The sequence below is a fragment of the Podarcis gaigeae genome (genome assembly GCF_964106915.1).
Source record: "Podarcis gaigeae genome assembly, chromosome: 7".
Lineage (NCBI taxonomy): Eukaryota > Metazoa > Chordata > Lepidosauria > Squamata > Lacertidae > Podarcis > Podarcis gaigeae.
The window spans coordinates 4,936,019-4,959,337 of NC_139683.1; the positions used below are offsets into that span (position 1 = coordinate 4,936,019).

The 23,319-nt window shown below is 46.5% G+C and overlaps 1 protein-coding gene across 1 annotated transcript in view; it reads left to right on the plus strand.

Moving 5' to 3' along the window:
• TSNARE1 (t-SNARE domain containing 1) overlaps nt 1–23,319 on the plus strand; it is a 398,451-nt gene that overhangs the window by 46,241 nt on the left and 328,891 nt on the right. Inside the window, exon 2 of the mRNA XM_083749428.1 lies at nt 3,803–3,884. The gene's annotated coding sequence lies outside the window, so the exon portion shown is untranslated. The remainder of the gene's footprint in view (nt 1–3,802; nt 3,885–23,319) is intronic.

Below are 23,319 nucleotides of genomic sequence, written 5' to 3' on the forward strand. Positions count from 1 at the left end.
AAAAGTAGAGTGTCAAGAGTCCAGCCCATCCTTCTCCTTGCTGTGCTGGTTTCCTATTGCAGTGGCCTTCTCCCCTTGCTCCCCAGCAGCCTGAAATGGTACGTTCGATTCTACCACCTCAGAAGGACCTAGTTGGATCAGGAGCATGACCCATCTAGTCCAGTGTTGTGTTGGTACAGCAGAGAACCAGGGGACTCTTGGAAGTCCCGTGATTCCTGTCTTGAAGGGGGTTGCATGAGATGACCTTTGGAGTCCCAGCTCTACTATTCTCTGATTCTATGCATTAAGGAGCAGAACAAAACACAGCTTCCCTTCCACCTCAAGAACTGCTCTACCTCCCCAAGATCTGTACCATGCCACACCATTTTCTCCATGCTGCCTCTTAAAGGGTAAAGGGACCCCTGACCGTTAGGTCCAGTTGAAGACGACTCTGGGGTTGCGGCGCTCATCTTGCTTTATTGGCCGAGGGAGCTGGCGTACAGCTTCTGGGTCATGTGGCCAGCATAACTAAACCACTTCTGGCCAACCAGAGCAGCGCACGGAAACACCATTTACCTTCCTGCCGGAGTGGTACCTATTTATCTACTTGCACTTTGACGAGCTTTAAAACTGCTAGGTTGGCAGGAGCAGGGACTGAGCAATGGGAGCTCACCCCATCGCGGGGATTCGAACCGCCGACTTTCTGATGAGCAAGTCCTAGGTTCTGTGATTTAAGCCACAGCACCAACCACATCCCATGCTGCTTCTTAAAGTAAAGATAAAGGTAAAGGGACCCCTGACCATTAGGTCCAGTCATGACAGACTCTGGGGTTGCGGCGCTCATCTCGCTTTACTGGATGAGGGAGCCGGCATACAGCTTCCGGGTCATGTGGCCAGCATGACTAAGCCACTTCTGGTGAACCAGAGCAGCACACGGAAACACCATTTACCTTCTCATCAGAGTGGTACCTATTTATCTACTTGCACTTTGACATGCTTTCAAACTACTAGGTTGGCAGGAGCAGGGACCGAAAACGGAAGCTCACCCTGTCGCGGGGATTCGAACCTCCGACCTTCTGATCGACAAGTCCTAGGCTCTGTGCTTTAGACCACAGCACCACCCATGCTGCCTCTTAGCCTGGGTCAATTACCCTCATTTCTGCTTTGTCCCCTCACTTTCTTACCTTAACTACCAGCAGAAGTTCTAGTTACAGTTAGGTAGCCATGTTGGTCTGCCGTAGTCGAAACAAATTTTTTTTAAAAAAAATTCCTTCCAGTAGCACCTTTCGACTACCAACAGAAGATTTGCCAAAAAAGCCCACCTCATTGTATTTTTAAAGTGAAGCATTTTCCCCCGAAGTGCTGAGTATAGTTGTAGTTTTAAAGCTGGCTGGATTTGGGGGGAAGTATTTGCTTAATCTCTTTCCATTGACGTTTCTCCTTTTTCCTTTTTGGTATGTTTTAAAATAATTATTACCTGTCCAAAGCATTTGAGGCTGGGAAGGCTGATAATTAGTAGGTCTGCAAACCTTAATTGGTTTAATCGGCAGATCAATCCACTAAAGCTTTAATTGATTAATTTGTAGGGCTCCAAGTTGAGACACACTTTCCTTTTGTTTATTTTCTTCCGGCGAGCTACTATGTTAGGGAACAAAAAGGAATATAAGAAAGGAAAGTGAGGCCTACAACAGCAAAAAAAACCGTAGTGTGGAGTTCAAATTTCCAAGCGCTTCACCACAATTCATTCCCCACAAGTGTTCCCAAACAGATAGTTACCCTCTCCTGCCCTCCCACCTTAAAACAATATTGCACTTATCTATGAATAGACTTCACCCAAACCTGCTGATTTCTGCCTCTTGTGCATGAAGGATGCAATCTAAGTTAAAGCAGTAGGGAGCATGAACTGAACACCAGAAACAAAGGGAATTGTGTCTTCCTAGCCACATGTTTCGGTGGTACCTTGCTTCTCAAACTCCTTGGTACTCAAACAACTTGGAACCCAAACACTGCAAACCCAGAATTAAGTGTTCCAGTTCGCAAACTTCTTTCGGAAGCCAAATGTGCTCTGTTTTGAGTGTTACACTTCGGTTTTGGGTGTCATGCTTCCGTTTTGAGTGTTATGCTGAGCTCTGTCTATTTTTGCTATTTATTTTCGGTGTTTGTTTTTGCGGCTCTTTTGGTTTCGTTTTTGTGACTGTGTGGAACCCAGTTCAGCTACTGATTGATTGATTGTGTGACTGCAGTACATTGTTTATTGCTTTCATTTTATGGATCAAGGCTCTTGTTAGATAGTAAAAAATCATGATAAATTGCTGTTTCAGGGGTTGTTTTTAAAAGTCTGGAACAGATTAATCCATTCTGCATTATGGGAAAGCACGCCTTGGTTTTGGAACGGACTTCCGGAACGGATTAAGTTTGAGAACCAAGGTACCACCGTATAGTCCTGTACAGTTGCACCAAACTGTTGTTGGCATCCGACTGTCTCAAGAAACAATGGAAGTGCACCTCTGGGGGTGAAGTCAAACTGCTACATTAGCAGTACCGAGGTGACTTCCCTGGGGTGCAAGCTTGGGTAATGTGTCTGCAGGGACAGGGCTTCCCAGACAACAAGACCTGCCCCTCTTGGCCTCACTGTTGTTGTCCAAAGGAAAGCAGAGCAAGACTGTTGGCACCAGTTTGGCTGCAGGAGTTGCCAGAATGAGGCATATAAAGTGCCATCCAACCGCCTTAGGGAGTCCACTCTGGATTTGTGCAGGGTTGACTCCTTAGCCTTTTCTTCTTCTGAAAATATCTGGCAAAAAACTACTCGTTGCAGAGTCCTTGGTATAGTAGTACTGGTAATAGTAGTGATAATAATAATAGTAGTAGTAGTAATAATAGTAATAATAAATTATTTACACCCCGCCCATCTGGCTGGGCTTCCCCAGCCACTCTGGGTGGCTTCCAACAGAATATTAAAATACAGTAATCCATCAAACATTAAAAGCTTCCCTAAACAGGGCTGCCTTCAGATGTCTTCTAAAAGTCTGGTAGTTGTTGTTTCTTTGACATCTGGTGGCAGGGTGTTCCACAGGGTGGGTGCCACCACCGAGAAGGCTCTCTGCCTGGTTCCTTGTAACTTGGCTTCTTGCAGCGAGGGAACCGCCAGAAGGCCCTCAGCGCTGGACTTCAGTGTCTGGGCAGAACGATGGGGGTGGAGATGCTCCTTCAGGTATACTGGACCGAGGCTGTTTAGGGCTTTAAAGGTCAGCACCAACACTTTGAATTGTGCTCGGAAACGTACTGGGAGCCAGTGTAGGTCTTTCAAGACCGATGTTATGTGGCCTCAGCAGCTGCTCCCAGTCACCAGTATAGCTGCTGCATTCTGGGTTAGTTGTAGTTTCCGGGTCACCTTCAAAGGTAGCCCCACATAGAGCACATTGCAGTAGTCTAAGCGAGAGATAACTAGAGCATGCACCACTCTGGCGAGACAGTCTGCGGGCAGGTAGAACAGCTTCATTTACATTGCTTCCACTAGGAAAAGGTCCTTAGAGGCTATTTATTTGTAGTGTTTATTTAGCAATGTTTCTATATCTCATTGAAAGTTAATTATTGCAACCATGCTGTAAGATTGGCCAACATTATCATTACCATCCATTTCCTAGATCTGTGCATAGGCTGAAGCAGAGAGTATGTGGTCTGTTTCAGAGGATGTTCATAGCAATGTGGAATCTGAATCGCTGCACCAAATTTCTGTTTGGTTTCAATGATCGACACAATCTGTTTAGGGTAAATTGGACTCTACATTACTCATTCAGTCCCCACCCCCATCTTGTTTCCATAGATTGTTGGGAGAATCTTGGCTGATCGGGAGAGGTGGACTTTGGGAAACCTCCCTAGAAAATTTGGTATTGTTTCTGCACAAGGTAACGACAAGTTAAGTTCTTAAATTTAGTGACCTGGTACTTGGGGGTTGTGTATTGAATAGGATGGTGTGCTATTTCCCTTGCCTCTGGGTCCCAGAGTTGGCTTGAGGAGGACTCTAATTCAGATGATGCACCAGCCATTCTGCTTGAGGGGCTATGCTGCCATAGCCTGAAAACGTGGCTCTTCCATCAATCATCTTCTCAATCTGAAGTCTTTTAAATATTCCAACAATCTCCGCTGGCAGATGGAGCCAATGGAAGTGCCACCAGCCTTTTTAAGATTGCAGAGGACTTGAAGCCTTTGCTGATATAGTGTCAGGCCAAACTCATTTCCCTCCACACTGGGCTCACTGGGAGCTGTCCAGGGTCCTGGTTTGCCTTATCCCACCTTAGCCTGGACCAGAAGAAGCTCTGGTCTTTGTTACTACCTTCCCTGTGACATTTCAGCCCCAATGGAACAGGATAGGTAGGATGTCGCTGAAGACAAATGCAAAAATCCTTCCTAGATGTTTTTTTGGATTACAACTCCTATCAGTTCCACCCAAAAAACATCTGGGTTAGGGAAGGCTGGTTTAAAGTGAGGTTAATGATTCCTAGACTAGTCACATGGGCGATCTAGTCACAGGCCAATCATGACTGGAACAATGCTTCTTGAACAGGAGGACCCATCCGTACCATGTCATAGAACCCAAAGCCACTAGATGCTCTCTCCTCTCTCCTCCCCAATCACTCTCCTGCTTGTTACTCAACCCTGATACAAGCATGGGTTTTCTATGCCCATACAAAAAAGGACAGTAAACTGTGGGTGGTATCTTGTTCTGTTAGTGCAAGGACTTTGGCTTTGTAATAGAACTTCCCCTCTTCTCCCTATGCAGCCCATAAATAATTTGTAGGGCTCCTCCTAACCCACCAGAATGGAGTTTGGTTGAGGGTGGGCACCTGTGGGGAGAAGGAGAGCAGCTCTGTTGTGCAATTGGAAATCCTTCATCTTATGGAACAAGTGCATTGGATGCTCATCCCTTCATAAAGTGTCATCTCAAAGGCTTCTGAAGGACCACTTAGTTTGCTATGGAGGTGAGAAGAAGCTGATACAGTGTCTTCTAGTTTGATGTAGCTATAAGGATGTGATAGCTGGTGATGGACCAGTTAGTGCATTTTAAGCCCTCCAAATTACATTCTTCTTTGAAGACCTTGGCAGTATCCCAGTGGGTGTGTAACTCCACCATTGGTTTGCCTCCGAGTTAACACGTAATGAATTACCATCCAGCCCCCAAATCTAAAATGTTTGATGGGTCGATCTAATTGGCTGTATTTCAATCTATGCCTATAACTTAAAGGGCATTGAAAATGACCAGTAGATTGAAACAGGTCTTGCAATTGTATATAAAAACATTTTTGGGGGGAACACAGACATTCTTGTGTGTGTTCAGATTTGACCCAGTATATTATATTTCAGTATATTTGAGGCAGTATATTAGCAATTTCATCCATATTAACTCTCAATTGACACGTTTATTATTCCTGTGCAAGTAGAGTTGTGCTTTGTTACTCTCTCTCCGAGGTGAAGCTAGTCACACATAATGCTTCATTACAATGTTTTCGGCAGAAGATTTCTATGGTGTGCTATGGATGTTTTCAGTAACGCGGGATTTAATACACTTACTTCGTTAAAAAGAAGGGGGGAAAGAAAGGCCCTTTAAACTTTTTGAAATCTATCCCAACTTTTTGTGGCTGCTGTCATAGCTCTGGCATATTTTGACACTAACGACTAGAGCTGAAGCGATAGGAGGTAAGAATTGTACAATGTTGCCTGCAGGTCTTGATGGCGAAGCTAGGTTAGCTACCATGGAAACGGAGTGAGCCATGGTCCCCCGTTCAGTGAGATGTTCCTGGGCTACCCACTGGTGATTTTTGCAAAGTTAATTATTTTATGTAGAAATGTGCAAGCAGAGAACATTGGAGGCAAACCTACCCCCTATAAGCAAATAGCCCAACTGGTATTCCTGTATCAGCTTCCCCAAAGAGAGCAACTAGACTCCAAAGATGCATCAGCCAAGTCTCTCACTTCTCCTGTGTCCAGTTTAATTACAGTTATTACAGTAGTTTCTAATGATAAACTGTCTGGGCATTTATGCATCATGTTCTTACCTCCCTTCAGAATCTGGGCTCCGAACCTCATCATTGAAAACAAATTGCCCGTTCAGGGGGGAAATACTTGCACGCTAACAAGAAATTTAATAAATGATAAGTAATAATACCCCCCCACCTACTCCAAACAAAATCCATCTTAGTTCTTTTTCCAAGTACCTGGATTTCATCAGATAGCATTTCAAGCAAAATAACTTAAATAATAGTATTGAATTTAAGAAGGATATTGACAAAAAATGGAGCATGTCCATCAATTCTTGCCTAACGTAATGTTTTGGGGAGAATTGGGGTGTTCTTGGGTGAAATATGCAAGGCATTTAGTGGGGATCTGAATGTGAGCCAGTGTGGTGTAGTGGTTAAGAGCTGTAGACTCGTAATCTGGGGAACCGGGTTCGCGTCTCCGCTCCTCCACATGCAGCTGCTGGGTGACCTTGGGCTAGTCACACTTCTTTGAAGTCTCTCAGCCCCACTCACCTCACAGAGTGTTTGTTGTGGGAGAGGAAGGGAAAGGAGAATGTTAGCTGCTTTGAGACTCCTTCGGGTAGTGATAAAGCGGGATATCAAATCCAAACTCTTCCTCTTTGGAGGAGCATGTTGTTCAGCCCGGGTAAAGCAAGAACAGCAGGACTTAACATGAGTGCTCAGAAACATGAGGAGATGTCTTATTACGGAACACCACAGACCAACTTACTGTTCCAAGGTGTAACAGTGACTCTATAAGGCTTCTTTAAAAGTCCATTCTTCCCCCAAACACATGCCTTGCATATGCTATCAAGCAGGCTATCAAGTTGGGGAAGAGTAGAGTAGCTGAATCCAGGAATGTGAAGATCTGTCACTGGTTACTGGTATGGAACCCCCCCTGTGAATTTTGTTCATGGGGGGATTTGAAAAAAACAGTTGTTGCCTTCAAGCCCTGTTTCTGCGCCTCTTGGAAGCCTCTGATTGGCCATTGTGGGAAATGGGATTGTGCACTTCATTAACCTTTGGCCAGATCCATCTGTGCTTTTCATTGCAGCAACTGTTTTTGTAATTGAAGGATCTAGAACTGGAGACCCCGCAGTTCATTTTTGCAAGGGGGTGGGGGATTTTCCCCTGTTCCCGAGAGGGGGATGATGGCTTCAAGATGCCAAATTTAATGAGTCCCTGTTTTTAATCTGTGCAGAAATAGCTTAGCATCTGGTTGGGTTCATCTGTGAGTAACAAGGTCCCTCCCATGTTGTTCCCTGGACCTTTCCTTCAAGCGCTGTGTAGGCTGGAGATGAATAATGTCTCTCATGTCGAAAGCGTCGAGAATTCCAAAGTACCCTGGCGAGATGCACAAATAAACCTTCAGAGGTTCCTGCACATACACACATATCTTCTGCTGCTTTCTGGTTGCCATGTGGAGGTTTCCAACATCATTTGCCTTGCTAGGGTTGTGCTGGGCATGTTGAACCAGGTGGCCCTGGTGCTGGCGTTCATTTGCCACTACCTTCAGCCACCAGGGCTGATGGAGAACTAAGCCAGAATGCAGCCATTGCAGGCCTCTTAATCTTCGGCAATCAATTGACCCAGGAGAGCTTCTCCCAAACCTTCTATACAGGAACATAAGACGAGTGGTCCCTCTTTTCAAATAGTGTCTACAGAAACGGGCAGAAGCTCTCCAGGGTCTCCCAGCCTTAACTGCTGTTGTTGTTGTTTAGTCGTGTCCAACTCTTCGTGACCCCATGGACCAGAGCACTCCAGGCACTCCTGTCTTCCACTGCCTCCCGCAGTTTGGTCAAACTCATGCTGGTACCTTCAAGAACAGTGTCCAACCATCTCGTCCTCTGTCGTCCCCTTCTCCTTGTGCCCTCAATCTTTCCCAACATCAGGGTCTTTTCCAGGGAGTCTTCTCTTCTCATGAGGTGGCCAAAGTATTGGAGCCTCAGCTTCAGGATCTGTCCTTCCAGTGAGCACTCAGGGCTGATTTCCTTCAGAATGGAGAGGTTTGATCTTCTTGCAGTCCATGGGACTCTCAAGAGTCTCCTCCCGCACCAGAATTCAAAAGCATCAAACCTGGGACCTTCTGAATGCAAAGCAGATGCTCCATCACTGAGCTAAGGACCTTCCCTCTGTGCCATGTACTGTGTCATGTACTTCATCAATGTGGACAACTCATGGCTAGGAGGAAACACTAGGCTATGGCTTTAGGCTTCCATGTACCTGCACCATTTACAAAGAGACCCACTTTTCCGTTAGCAATGTCTTCTAATGGCAAGCAGCTCGAAACGGGCCTGCAGACATTGAAAGGATCCCTGCTTTTCCCTGTTGCTTTGAAAATTGATAAGAATTTTGGATCTCCCCACTCCCATCTGCCCGGGTTTCAGTTCTGCTCTTTAACTGAAGTGTGATGGGTAAAACCTCTATTTTTGTTGCAATTCATTCCCAGAGCTGCTTGATAGCTTTCCAGATCTGTCACACTCTCAAATCAAACTTGACACCCTTATAATAGGGCGTGTTAAATATATAATGGTGTCATTTGTGTATTTGCGCTGTTACGAGCTCCTTCCCATGAATAGTAACTTATTTTTATATCTTAAACTTTTTCATCCTTCCCCTTGAATTGAGCTCTAGCTTGTTTCCAGATCTGCTTTTCTGAGAGGCATCTGAGAGGCTGGCTTGTCCAGGTTCCATGTTAAAGGTAAAAGGTAAAGGTACCCCTGCCCATACGGGCCAGTCTTGACAGACTCTGGGGTTGTGCGCCCATCTCACTTAAGAGGCCAGGGGCCAGCGCTGTCCGGAGACACTTCCGGGTCACGTGGCCAGCGTGACATCGCTGCTCTGGCGAGCCAGAGCCGCACACGGAAACGCCGTTTACCTTCCCGCTGGTAAGCGGTCCCTATTTATCTACTTGCACCCGGAGGTGCTTTCGAACTGCTAGGTTGGCAGGCGCTGGGACCGAGCAGCGGGAGCGCACCCCGCCGCAGGGATTCGAACCGCCGACCTTTCGATCGGCAAGTCCTAGGCGCTGAGGCTTTAACCCACAACGCCACCTGCGTCCCAGGTTCCATGTTAGCAGGCATTAAATGATGAAGAGTGCATGATTCTCGTGTTATGGTTTCTCACATTTTGTGGCAGGGACACTCAAATGCTTCCCCAGATTGATGTCTCCAGTGAGTGCTCATTGGGCTCTGATACACACAAGTTCTAGGAAGACTAATGGTTCATCTATCTCAGTATTGTTTGCAATGACTGGTAGTAGTGTTCCAGAATTTCAGGAAGGGGCCTCTTCTAGCCATAGCTTGAGATGCTCAAGATTGAACCCAGAACCTTCTGTTTGCACGTCAAATGTTCTGTCACCATGGCAAGAGGAAATATCTCACGTCCAGATCAATTCTGTAGGACAGATGTCTTCTTCAGTCTTCTTTTGTCGGGCAAAAAGAAATAGAATCCCCATAGGGAACACCAACATATTTTAAACTTAGAAAGCAAGGAGTGTGTACTCAGGAGCTCTAAAGGTATAACTGATCTGTGGCAATGATCCAAAATTTATGGGGTTTCCCTTAAGGTCTGTCCAGCAGGTGCAGCTGTTGCAAGATTGCTGAAGGGAAAGTCGACAGCACTATTTCTCAATGAAATACATTGGTTGCCAATATGCTACTGGGCCATTTTAGGGTCTTGCCTTTAGCAGGTGAAGTCCCGAATTTAATGACACCTGATTGTCTTTGGGACTGCCTTACCTTATAAGAATCCTGCTTGGACTCTGCACTCCACTAGAGAGACATTCTTAGTTAGGCCGCATGCTCCTAGGATCCATCTTATCTCTGCAAAATACAAGGTTTTTAGTGTGGCAGCAGTGGGGTGTTAGGGGAGGTGTAGTATGTCTTGTGGGGGACGTGGGTGGCGCTGTGCCCTAAACCACTGAGCCTGTTGGGCTTGTCAATCGGAAGGTCAGCAGTTCGAATCCCCGTGACAAGGTGAGCTCCCGTTGCTCTGTCCCAGCTCCTACCAACCTAGCAGTTCCAAAGCACACCAGTGCAAGTAGATAAATAGGTACCGCTGTGGCAGGAAGGTAAACAGTGTTTCCGTGCCCTCTGGTTTCCGTCATGGTGTTCTGTTGCACCAGAAGTGGTTTAATCATGCTGGCCACATGACCCAGAAAGCTGTCTGTAGACAAACGCCGTTTCCCTCAGCTTGAAGCGAGATGACTGGCCTTAGCCATCCAGGGGTCCTTTACCTTTTACCTTTACCTTACCACCTCTTGTGGGGGAAATGTCGTGCTCCTTCTGGGGTAGCTTCTCCACTTTTGGTCCCCACCCTGAACTCACCTCTCACCTGTGGCTCCTAGAAGCTGTTAGCATGTGATAATGGCCACAGCCTGGGAATGGCATCGACTGGCTAGCTAAACCAGGTGAGGGTTGCTGAAGGGTCTCAAACCCTCAGTGAAAACAAAAAAAAATTCCTTCCAGTAGCACCTTAAAGACCAACTAAGTTAGTTCTTGGTATGAGCTTTCGTGTGCATGCACACGAAAGCTCATACCAAGAACTAACTTAGTTGGTCTTTAAGGTGCTACTGGAAGGAATTTTTTTTGTTTTGACTATGGCAGACCAACACGGCTACCTATCTGTAACTAAACCCTCAGTGAGTTACAGATTTCCCCTGCATGCAAAGACAAGCTCTGGCAGAATGAGCAGACAAGACCAAGAGTGGGTCTAACGGTCAAGAAGGCTGTTTTTGCACACGCTGTAGAGTAGCCTTTCTAAACCTATGGGTCCCCAGATGTTGTTGAACGACAAGCAAGGAGTGTGTACTCAGGAGCTCTAAACGTATAACTGATCTGTGGCAATGATCCAAAATTCATGGGGTTTCCCTTAAGGCCAGTCCAGCAGGTGCAGCTGCTGCAAGATTGCTGAAGGGACAATCAACAACACTATTTCTCAAAGAAATGCATTGGTTGCCAATATGCTACTGGGCCATTTTAGGGTCTTGCATTTAGCAGGTGAGGTCCTGACACCAGATTGTCTTTGGGACTGCCTTACCTTATAAGAATCCTGCCTGGTCTCTGCATCCCTGAGCCGGAGCTCAGGGATGATGGGAGTTGTAGTCCAACAACAAATGGGGACCCACAGGTTGAGAACCGCTGCTGTAGAGGTAAGCGAGGGGCAGATGGGGCTTGTCCACCTGGGAAGGTAGCCCATCTAGGAGAAGGAAGACTCTCATCCTAAAGCTCCACTGCCTTGCGGAATATCTTCAGGAAAAGAGAAGGCTAAGGAGTTTACCCTACACAAATCAATCTGGAGGGGAGTCCCTAAGATGGTTGGGTGGCACCTTGTATGCCTCCTTCCAGCAACTCCTGCAGCCAAGCTGGTGCTAAACGTCTTGCTCTGCTTACCTTTGGACCACCTCAGCAAGGACGAGAGGGGGCAGGTCTTGTCGTCTGGTCAGCCCAGGGGCTCCATACATCCTAGGCTTCTGCCCCGGGAAGGTCGTTTCAGTACTGCTAACACAGCGGTTTGACTTCACCCATTATCTCTTGAGACAGAAGGATACCGAAAACAACAGTGTTGCAGCACATTGCCTTTTGGAATGTGCTCCTGGTAAATATCAGGCAGGTGCCTAAAATGTTAGCGTTTGGATGCTTGCTTGCAATGCATTTGTTCACCCAGGCTTTCCCCGAGGAGTGATACAGTAAAGCTGATGATGGATCTGATTCATTGATTTGTTTGTAATTTGTTTTTATTGATGCAATTTAATTAAAGATCTCCATGTTGTTTAACACCATCATACTCCCCCCCCCCCCCGTTGGGCGGTTTAGAAATATTTGCTAAGTAAAGAAAAATAAACACACATGCTTTCTGGAGACTATACAGCTGCCAGAAATGCCTGGCTGGATTATATCTAGGTGCACCCAGTCCAGTGTTTATCGCAAGACTCCCAGTAACCAACAAGGAGGAGGTTGTTTACTGGAAAATGGAAAAAAAATAAGAAGAGTCCTGCTGGATCAGGCCCATCTAGATGCCTCTGGGAAGCCCTCAAGAGGCGGGAGGAAGCAGACCTGCAGTTGATGCTTGAAAGTATTTCATTAATTCGTTTCAGACCTTCTCTTCCTCCCAGAGGAGTCCCTGGGCAATGGTTGTTCTCACTCCAGACTTTGCTTATGTTTTTAAGGCAACTTCTCTTGGGCCCATTCTTGGCTGGACAGTGACACCTCTTTTATTTACAAATTTATATCTGTACATTTGGCTTGATGCATCTTGGGTGGGCTTGATCTGTTGTGCAGCGGAATGTTCAATTGTCTATTATATTTTAAAGTTGCTTGCCCAAAGCCACCTTTGAGAATGGCATCGGTGAGGGTGGTGACTCTCGCTAATGCCAAGGTTCTTTGTAGCTTGGACCAGGGAAGCCCAGGGCTGAGACTGGGATCTGGCCCACTTAGATACCGGGTGTTGCCTGTACTCAGTCCCTGAGCCCTCTGCAACAGAGGCAGCCAACATGTGCCCTCCACATCCTTCAGACCGCAACTCCCATCAGCCCAAGCCAGTGTGGCCATTGCTCAAGGATGATGGGAGCTGCAGTCCAGCCACCTCTGGAAGGCCACAGATTTTCTCTGCCTGCTGCCTTGTGTAAGAGCAGCGGTTCTCAACCTGTGGATCCCCAGATGTTGTTGGACTACAACTCCCATCACCCCAGCTAGCAAGGCCAGAGCACAGGGATGATGGGAGTTGTAGTCCAACATCTGGGGACCCACAGGTTGAGAGGCACTTAACAAACAGTGTCTTCACTTTCCTTGATGTCCCAACTCTTTTATTTGCCTGCCTGCCTGCATTCTGGCTTGCTTTATGGTCTTGAAACTATTGCTCATTGACCCAGAGACCTTATCTAAGTTTATATCCTGGAATGGCTCCCCAGCCTGCGTGGAGAAGTAACATTTTCATTAGCCACTTGCCAAGAATAGTCCGAAGATATACATATTAAGAAAACCAAAAGAAGAGGGGGTGGGGTGGGGAAGATAACTCTAATCAGTTTTTAAACTTCGGAGTCCATTTACCGGAGCATATCTTTGCTGTGAATAAATGGACTGGGCCTGGGTGGGGTGAAGGAGGCATAGCTCAGATTGCAAAGCTTGCATTTTGAATAGATTTAATTCCTGCCATCTCTAAGGGCTGGGACAACCCTTGCCTGATTTTTTGGAGAACTGCAGTCAGTCTGAACAGATGACTCTGGGGTCAGTGAGTAAGTCACAGAATCATAGAATTGTATATTTGGAAAAGGACACCAGGGATCATCTCTTGCAATCTTCTTCGGTGCAGGAATCTCAGCTAAAGCATCCGTAACAGATGGCCTCCCAACCTCTGTTTAAAAACCTCCTGTGAAGAAGAGTCCACCACATTTTGAGGGAGTCCATTCCACTGTTGAGTAGCTCTTGCTGGAAGAAAGTTCTTCCTAATGGCTAGTTGGAATCTCCTTTCTTGCAACTGGAATCCATTGGCTCTGCAGCAGGAGACAACAAGCTTGCTCCATCTTATTGTCACTATTCCTTAGATTTCTATGCAGCCTTTCACCTGAAGATCACAGGGCGGTTCACAGCATAAAAATACAGAAGGAGAACACAAAATACACAACAAAATCAAGAACAAACCAGAAACCCGCCTCCTGCAAATACGTTTCAAAGGCCATATAATGTTATTTGGACAAAGGTCTAGTTATAGAGAAACATTTTCACCTGGCACCTAAAGATGTGTAGTGAAGGTGTCAGGCGAGCCTCACTGGGGAGAGCATTTTACAAACGGGGAGCCACCACAGAGAAGGTCTGTTCTCATGTTGTTGCCCACCAGACTTCTTGTTGAGGAGGTTCATGATGATGATCACAGGATCTAAGTCTGCTTTCAGGTCTTTAAGGTATTGTGTTCCTGAGCATGTATATACATTTGAGACATATATATAGACATAAAGACTTCAATACAGTCGACATGTTGAACATTTTAGAGATGTTGACAGTGAAAAACTCTTTTTCTTTCTTCAGTTGTTTTTTGTATAATATTGGGATCTAAACTGCACACATGCAGAGTGGCCTTAGCCAGATGGGAAATCGACATGCCTTTGCTGCAAACAACACCAACAGAGACCGAGAGAAGTGTTTACCTTAGTCCAAATGTTCTGAACATAGTTATGAAAAAGCCTTCTTATATAAGCTTTACCAAATACCCTCGACTGCTAGGAGAAATAGGAAAAGAGAAGGATATTTTGAGATCCATTGTACGCCGTCTGAAGAAACCAGCATAAAGATAACAGCATTGCTATAGAATTCATCACTTGCTATGCACATACAATACCTGGCTTAGGAGTTAACCTTCAGTTATAAAAGTACATACATTTCATGTGACAGCCCTTCAGATATTTAAAGATTGCTGTCGTATCCCCTCTCAGTCTTCTCCAGACTAAGCATCCCTCTCTCCCTCAATTGTTCCTCATAAAGTTTGGCTTCCAGACCCTTGATCATCTTGATTGCCCTTCTCTGCTCATCTTCCAGCTTGTCAAAACATTTCTTCAACTGTGATGCCCACAACTGGACACAGGACTCTAGGTGTGGCCTCACCAAGGCAGGATAGAATGGTGCTATTCCTTCCCTTGACCTGGACAATAGACTTCTGTAGAAAAGCATTAGCCTTTTTTTGCTGTTGCATCACACCATCAATTCATGTAAAGCTTGTGGTCTTCTAAGACCTCTAGATCTTTTCTGTTCAGAATCTGAAGTGATATACTAATGTAATGGAAGTTGCCCCCAGTTCCAGTCACCACACAACTTAAGGTCCAAAATAGTTTACTGCTGCAGAAGATGAGTTTCATTAACACAGTAACAGACACTGATATATGCATATAGCTTGTAGACTTTACAGATACAGATACAGATAGACAGTATTTCTCTTGCTCCAGCAATTCATGATGTCTGATTCATGGACAGCACTCACTGACTCACAAAAGTGCTCAAGACCCCAGACCCGTGTCCCCGGGGGGGGGGCATTGCCACTTAAATTGATGGAGAGGGCTATTGTTGGGTAATTATCCTGATGGGACATGGGTGGTGCTGAGGTTTAAACCGCAGAGCCTCTTGGGCTTTCCAATCAGAAGGTCAGTGGTTTGAATCCCCGCGGCGGGGTGAGCTCCCGTCACTCTGTCCCAGCTCCTGCCAACCTAGCAGTTTGAAAGCATGTCAGTGAAAGTAGATAAATGGGTACCGCTCTGGTGGGAAGGTAAATGGTATTTCTGTGCGCTCTGGCTTCCATCACGGTGTCCCATTGCACCAGAAGCAGTTTAGTCCTGCTGGCCACATGACCTGGAAAGCTGTCTGTGGAAAAATGCCGGCTCCCTCAGCCTGAAAGTGAGATGAGCGCCGCAGCCCCATAGTTGCCCTTGACTGGACTTAACTGTCCAAGGGTCATTAACCCTTTACCTTTAACTTTACAGACCCCTTTTGGCCATTGCCATAGCAACGGGCTTGGCTGACCTAGCACCTGTTGGCTTATCCAATACATGGGGTGATTTGTGCTCATGAAGGAAATCAATCCCTTCCTCCATGTCCAGTTCTTCCAGCACTACCAGCAAGCCAGGCCTCCCCCATCTTAAATTTATGCATATGGTTGTTCCTGCCTAAGTGTAGAGCTTTACACCTGAAATTCATTTTGTTTGTGTTGGCCTAGTTCTCTCTGACTCCTTCAAAGTTGCTGCTATGATTCAGCCTCCTCAGTTGGCCTTAATTGCTCAGGAGAAAACTCTTAAGCACTGTGTTTCATTGGAAGGAGCTATCAAAGCTCTCTCAACCCCCCCCGAGCTCAGGTGGGTGTTTCCCTGAGCATGACTATCTACCCCTTTTTGAGATGTAGCATGTTTTCAACCTCTAGCCTTTGTGCGGTTGTGAATCAAGATATGCCTGCAAACAAGAGTTTTATCTTCCTGACAGAGGAAGAACTTCCTGACAGTAAGAGCTGTTCGCCAGTGGAATTTGCTGCCAAGGAGTGTGGTGGAGTCTCCTTCTTTGGAGGTCTTTAAGCAGAGGCTTGACAATCATATGCCAGGAGTGCTCTGATGGTGTTTCCTGCTTGGCAGGGGGTTGGACTCGATGGCCCTTGTGGTCTCTTCCAACTCTATGATTCTATGATTCTATTTGCTGCAGCTGTTTGGAGCTAGACTTCACTGGACAGAAACTCTGTCCCTTTAGCTCAGGAGTCACCAACCTGCTCGGGACCCCTGTGGACACCTTTGCGAAATGGAGAAGCTGCCATTGGCATGCCACCACAGCTTACCCCATCTTCCGTTTGTAGAATCTCCACATATTCTGATGCTGTGCTTCAGTTAGGTTTGGTGGAAGAAAAACAACAACATTCAGTTGGCTGAAGGAAGCTTCTCTTAAGCCAAATGCCAATGGGTGATGAGACCCTGCAGGAATCAGGAAAACATTCTACCCACAAGTACTATGTTAGTAGCCATGTAGCCCTCGAGGTCTCTCTGTATGACCCTCAGAACACTATCCTGGACACATACCTCCTTGGATTGGTACCCAAGAGTTCATTTTTTGCCTGGCCAGAATGTATCATAGAATTGTAGAGTTGGAAGGGACTCTAAGGATCATCTAGCACAGCCTTTCTCAACTTGTGAGTCCCCAGATGTTGTTGAACTACAGTTCCCATCATCCCTAGCTAGCAAGGCCAGATTTCAGGGATGATGGGAGTTGTAGTCCAACAACATCTGGGGACCCACAGGTTGAGAACCGCTGATCTAGCCCAATGCAGGAATTCACAGTTGTCCCATCTGGGGATCAAACCTGTGACCTTGATGTTATCAGCACCACATTCTAACCAACTGAGCTATCCAGAGATATCTAGTGTCCTTCAACTTTGATAATGCCTCTTTCTTGGTTGGATGGTGGTCCCACAATCCAACTCGGTTTGACCTCTGGTTCCACCCAGCATTGGCATGTAGCCCTCATAAGGTTGCCCAAGAGAGAATTTGGCCCTTTAGCTTCTGGCAAAATATGAATTCCTTTCTGTCTCTCCAGGACATCCTCCTGCTTCTCCCCTGGTCAGAAACACACCTTGCCTTGTCCAAACAACTTCTATATGGCTGAATTGCTCTGTTCCTTGCCTAGCTGGGGATCTAACCTCCCCCACCCCTTCTGCATTCCTGAGGAATGTGCTCTTACACCAAGCATGCAATAATAGCAAAGCCTTGAGGGTGTTACAGTGATTATTCTCAGATGGTGTCCCAGGTTATTCTATTCTGCCATGTCAGGATCTGTAATGTGCTGTGAAAATTTTTAAATCAGCTGTGTTATTCTTCATAGAAGAGGGCATGCAACATTGACTGTAGCTCTCTGAGATCATTTCCAAGCACAGTTCCAAGTGCTGGTGCTTATCTCGAAGGCCCTGCATCAAGGATGGGGACTTGTGTACCTGCAGGTATTGCTGGACTGCATCCCCCCACCCAGGGACGCAGGTGGCGCTGTGGGTTAAAGCCTCAGCGCCTAGGACTTGCCGATCGAAAGGTCGGCGGTTCGAATCCCCACGGCGGGGTGCGCTCCCGCTGCTCGGTCCCAGCGCCTGCCAACCTAGCAGTTCGAAAGCACCTCCGGGTGCAAGTAGATAAATAGGGACCGCTTACCAGCGGGAAGGTAAACGGCGTTTCCGTGTGCGGCTCTGGCTCGCCAGATGCAGCTTTGTCACGCTGGCCACGTGACCCGGAAGTGTCTCCGGACAGCGCTGGCCCCTGGCCTCTTAAGTGAGATGGGCGCACAACCCCAGAGTCTGTCAAGACTGGCCCGTACGGGCAGGGGTACCTTTACCTTTACCTTTATCCCCCCACCCTCCCTGACCCTTGACTCTGCTGGTTGGGGCTGATGGGAGTTGGAGTCACACAGCATCTGTCCTAATTTGTTTGAGACCCAGATATTTATCCTCCTCCTGATGGTGGATGGGGCGGAAGGATCCTTTGTTATTGGATCCTGTTTTGGGAGCCAATCCAATAATAATAATAATAATAATAATAATAATAATTTTTCTTTATATCCCACCCTCCCCGGCCTTAGCCGGGCTCAGGGTGGCTAACACCAATTAAATTTCAGTAAAAACATAAGAGGAAAAAAAACAACAACAATTTAAAATACAGTTTAAAATGCCATTTAAAATGCAGCCTCATTTTAAAAGTCAAAACCATAAGGGGAGGGAAACATAAGGCTCAGACTGAGTCCAAACCAAAGGCCAGGCGGAACAGCTCCGTCTTGCAGGCCCTGCGGAAAATGTCAAGTCCCGCAGCGTCCTGGTCTCTTCTGACAGAGTGTTCCACCAAGTTGGGGCCAGTACTGAAAAGGCCCTGGCCCTAGTTGAGACCAACCTAACCACCTTGTGACTTAGGACCTCCAAAATGTTGTCATTTGTGGACCTTAAAGTCCTCCGTGGGGCATATCAGGAGAGGCAGTCCCGTAGGTACGTGGGCCCTAGGCCACATAGAGCTTTGATATTGCAACTGTTTTGGGAGCCGATGGTGGAGTGCATCTTTGGTAGTGAAGTCGAACTGTTGGAGAGAGACGTGTTGTGTTCCAGCTGGGGCACATGAAGGCATCCGGTTGTGTTGCACCACAGCGTTTCTTCTCTCTGTGCTCCTCCCAGCGGTCATTCCTCCTTTGGTCACTGCTATGGTTACACAACCTGACTATCTCCAGGGCTGTGATTATTTACAAGGGATTTCCATATGGTGGGTTGATGTGGCCAACCTTCATGCCATCTTTGCATACACCATTGTAACACAGAGTTCCCCTGCCAGCAGGCCTGGTGTCTGAAGACAACACTCCACAGAGCATGTCCTTGGGGATCCTGCAACCTTCCATTCTGCGGTCATGATTTTCTGTAGGATTCCAGACACTACGCCTTCATGAGTAGCTTGCTTCCTTTGAGTGCAGAGAAGCTGCTTGTGAAGGAGCAACACTATGCAGAATCAGATCCTGCTCTGTGCCTGCCCCGACCATATTTTTAAACCCTATCAGAGGGTGGATCTGCCTGATCCAGGAAGAGGCACAGATCTTGTGGGATTCTCTTCCACTGCTGAACAGCTCTTGCTGTCAGAAGGTTTTTCCGAGTGTTTAGCCGGAATCTCCTTTCAACTTGCAGCCATTGGTTCGAGTCCTACCCTCCAGAGCAGGAGAAAACAAGCATGCTCCCTCCTCCATGTGACGGCCCTTAAGATATTTGAAGATGGCTATCATATCTCCTCTCAGTCTCCTCTTTTCCAGGCTAAACATACCCAGCTCCTTCAAGCTTAGTTTCAACACCCTTGATCATCTTGGTTGCCCTCCTCTGCACACCTTCCAGCTTGTCAACATCCTTCTTAAACTGTGGCCCCCAGAATTGGACACAGTATTCCAAGTGTGGTCTGACTAAGGCAGAATAAAGGTAAAGGGACCCCTGACCATTAGGTCCAGTCGTGACCAACTCTGGGGTTGTGGCACTCATCTTGCTTTATTGGCCGAGGGAGCTGGTGAACCAGAGCAGCGCACAGAAACGCCGTTTACCTTCCAGCCAGAGTGGTACCTATTTATCTACTTGCACTTTGACGTGCTTTTGAACTGCTAGGTTGGCAGGAGCAGGGACTGAGCAACGGGAGCTCACCCCGTCGTGGGGATTTGAACCACCGACCTTCCAATTGACAAGTCCTAGGCTCTGTGGTTTAACCCACAGCGCCACCCGCGTCCCTTAAGGCAGAATAGAGTGGTACTATTACTTCCCTTGATCTGGACACTATACTTCTGTTGATGCAGCCTAGAACAGCATTAGCTTTTTTTGCTGCTACATCACACTATTGACTCATGTGAAGCTTGTGGTCCACCAAGACCCCTAGATCCTTTTCAAATGTCTGGCTGGCAAGCCAGGTGTTCCCCGTCCTATATTTGTGCATCTGTTTCTATTGAAATTCATTCTGTTAGCTTGCACCCAGTTCTCCACTCGACCTTCTGCAAATGCACTTGACCTGCTGACTCCCAACAGTGAAAAATGCAAGCGCCTCTCGCCCTCCTTTCACCTCTCTCTGTCTTTTTTCTTCAGTTTGCCATTAGGTTCACGATGCACATAATGTGATTTATTCCTCCAAGCTCCCCCTTCATCCCTGCATTCTGGAGCTCTGCCATGCATCCCTCCCCACATCTATTTTAATGCTAAACAAGTATTTGAGGACCCTTTTATTTTCCTTTTTCAGGTTGTCTGATTCAGGCAATATTAATGTGGCTGAGCATCTAATCTCAGCTGAATGAACTTCAGACTGTTCTAATTCTTTCTTTATAACTCGGAGACCTTGCAAAGACCTTCCTTTTTGTTCTTGCTAAATATGCATTGAAATCAAATCAGCCATGCACCGACCCTGTCGCCAGGCTTTTGTGAGCGAGCGAAAAGTTTTTACTTGGGTGACTAGGTCATTTCTCAAAAGTATGGAGAAATTATAGCTGTCATTCCCCCCCACCTTCCTTCTTAAAGAATATGATCTTGCCAGGTACTGGGGTGCAGTGCTGTAATCTTAGGCCGGGGAAGGAACCAGGAATGTGGATAAGCCAAGTTTATACCTTTATAGCTTGGACTGCTTTTAGGAGGCATAAAATGCTGAGAATTCGACCTTTCACAAGTGAGCAAATATATAGTCCTCCCTCGTTGATGGGTGACGCTCAACAGCGGTTATTAATATTTATCTTGATTTAAAAGTATTGAAGCCCCAACTTAGCATCCATTTTTTTACAAGGGGACTAATGGATGTTGTGGTGGGAAATTCGGTAGTGAGTTGAGAATGAAGGCCATATCTGAATCCTAGACTGTCAGGAGCAAGCCATCAAAAAAAGACAACACACAGAGTAAGTGAGCTCTTTATTAGAAGAAAAAAGGTCTGCTCAGGAGTGCCAGGCCTAATAATCAGTAGATTTTTCTCCTATGAGGCAGTTGTGGAGGCTGAAGGTCCCCACCTCCCCACAGCTGCCTAAGTCCCCTCCTCCTCCTCAAGCAATCTGAGACTATGCCAGTTACAGATAGGTAGCCGTGTTGGTCTGCCATAGTCAAAACAAAAAAATTTCCTTCCAGTAGCACCTTAAAGACCAACTAAGTCAGTTCTTGGTATGAGCTTTCATGTGCATGCACACTTCTTCAGATACAAATAGTTCACACATACCATCTCGGGACTATTTAATTGCTCATCGTCTAACATTGTGTATGCCATCAAATGCCAACAGTGTCCTTCAGCTCTCTATATTGGACAAACAGGCCAGACCTTACGCCAAAGAATAAACGGACATAAATCGGACATCAGAAATCACAAGACAGAGAAACCAGTAGGAGAACACTTCAATCTCCCAGGACATTCTATACAAGATCTCAAAGTAGCTGTTTTACTACAAAGGAATTTCAGAAAGAGACTGGAAAGAGAAGCTGCTGAATTGCAACTTATCACCAAACTTAAAACCATGGAGAGACCTGGTCTGAACAAAGACCTTGGATTCTGATCTCATTATACATGACAAAGCCATTTTTCACCTTTTGCTTTTTCCTGTAAGACCTATTGCAGTCGTTAAGAGTCGTCAACAGGCTCATCACAGCTATCTGCCAATCACCCATTCCCACCACCCTTCTGAGTAATACCCCTCCCCACCTTCTCACTATATAGAAGGGTCTGGAAACTTCTGTTTCAGTGTATCTGAAGAAGTGTGCATGCACACGAAAGCTCATACCAAGAACTGACTTAGTTGGTCTTTAAGGTGCTACTGAGACTATGCCGACACTCTTGTCTCTGTTCCTCCATCGTCATACCTCTTCTGGTTCTGGGAACCAAGCGGGGAGGGGAGCTTGTTGCAGCAGGAGCTAGAGGTACCCTGGCTTCTTCACCAGTCTGACTCATCTCTGCCTCTTGGCTTCCCTCCTCCTCTGCTTCCCCTTCTGATTCTGGACTGTTCTCTTCAACAGTCCCTTCCTGCTCACTAAACCCTGTTACCTCTTCAGCCTCCAACACCTCCTCCTCCCAATCTTCTTCCTTTGACCACTCAACAACATCCTACCACTACTCCCTGGGCTCTTTGATTATTTTATTATTTTGGTATATATAAATCAACATTCTATGTGTCTGGGCAGGTTTGTTAAAAAAAGAAGAAGCATTTTTAAAGCATTGACTGGGGAAGAAATATTGTGAAGGTGCCTTCCTAATGTCAATGGGCAGGGAGTTACACAGTGTAAAAGTCCTGCTCTCCACAAGATCTAGAAACGTGCTGCTTATAGGAGACAAAATGTCTGAAGCTGGTTCTGGAATGTGGTAACTTCCTACGTTTCTTGAAGAGGGCGGGGGGAAGCCTCAGGCCACATTTACGCTGTACATTTAGAGCACAGTGATACCACTTTGCACTTTCATGGCTCCCCTCTCCCCCAAGAATCCTGGGCTGAGAGTTGTTAGGAGAAACCCAAGTTCCTCTTAAGGAGCTGCACTTTTCAGAGTTTCCAGTGAAGAGGAATCAGACATTAAACCCATCTGGGTATTATAGTTCTGTGGCTAAAATAGATGTTTTTGCAAAACAACTTCCCCCAACATCATGCGTTTGGCATGCAAGTTGTAGATGCATTTTTTTCACGCACATGACTTGTCTGGAGAACAGTGTTGCAAAATTTGGAGAAGTTCATATTTTGAAGACTGGCCATGTTTCCATTAACACGTTGATCTGGAAAATGCCAATTCTGTAGTAAAAGGTAAAGGTAAAGGGACCCCTGACTGTTAGGTCCAGTCACGGACGACCCTGGGGTTGCGGTGCTCATCTCGCTTTACTGGCCGAGGGAGCCAGCGTACAGCTTCCGGGTCATGTGGCCAGCATGACTAAGCCACTTCTGGCAAACCAGAGCAGCGCACGGAAACGCTGTTTACCTTCCCGCCGGAGCGGCACCTATTTATCTGCTTGCACTTTGACGTGCTTTTGAACTGCTAGGTTGGCAGGAGCAGGGACTGAGCAACGGGAGCTCACTCTGTCGCGGGGATTCGAACCTCCGACCTTCTGATTGGCAAGCTCTAGGCTCTGTGGTTTAGAGCACAGCGCCACCCACGTCCCTTTGCCAGTTCCATAGGTTTTCCTTTAAATGCAAAAGGGATCAAATTTCTTCCCCATCCCATCCTGTAAAGGACTACTTCATACTTGTGAAGATGGTGTTCAGATTCTACTTGCTTTCCTACCTGACAAAACTTTTATTTCCAGTGTGGAATAAATAAAAGTTCTGCCTGCATTGCCCTGAAATTTTGACCGCCTACCTGCACGACAGCACAAATCACCTG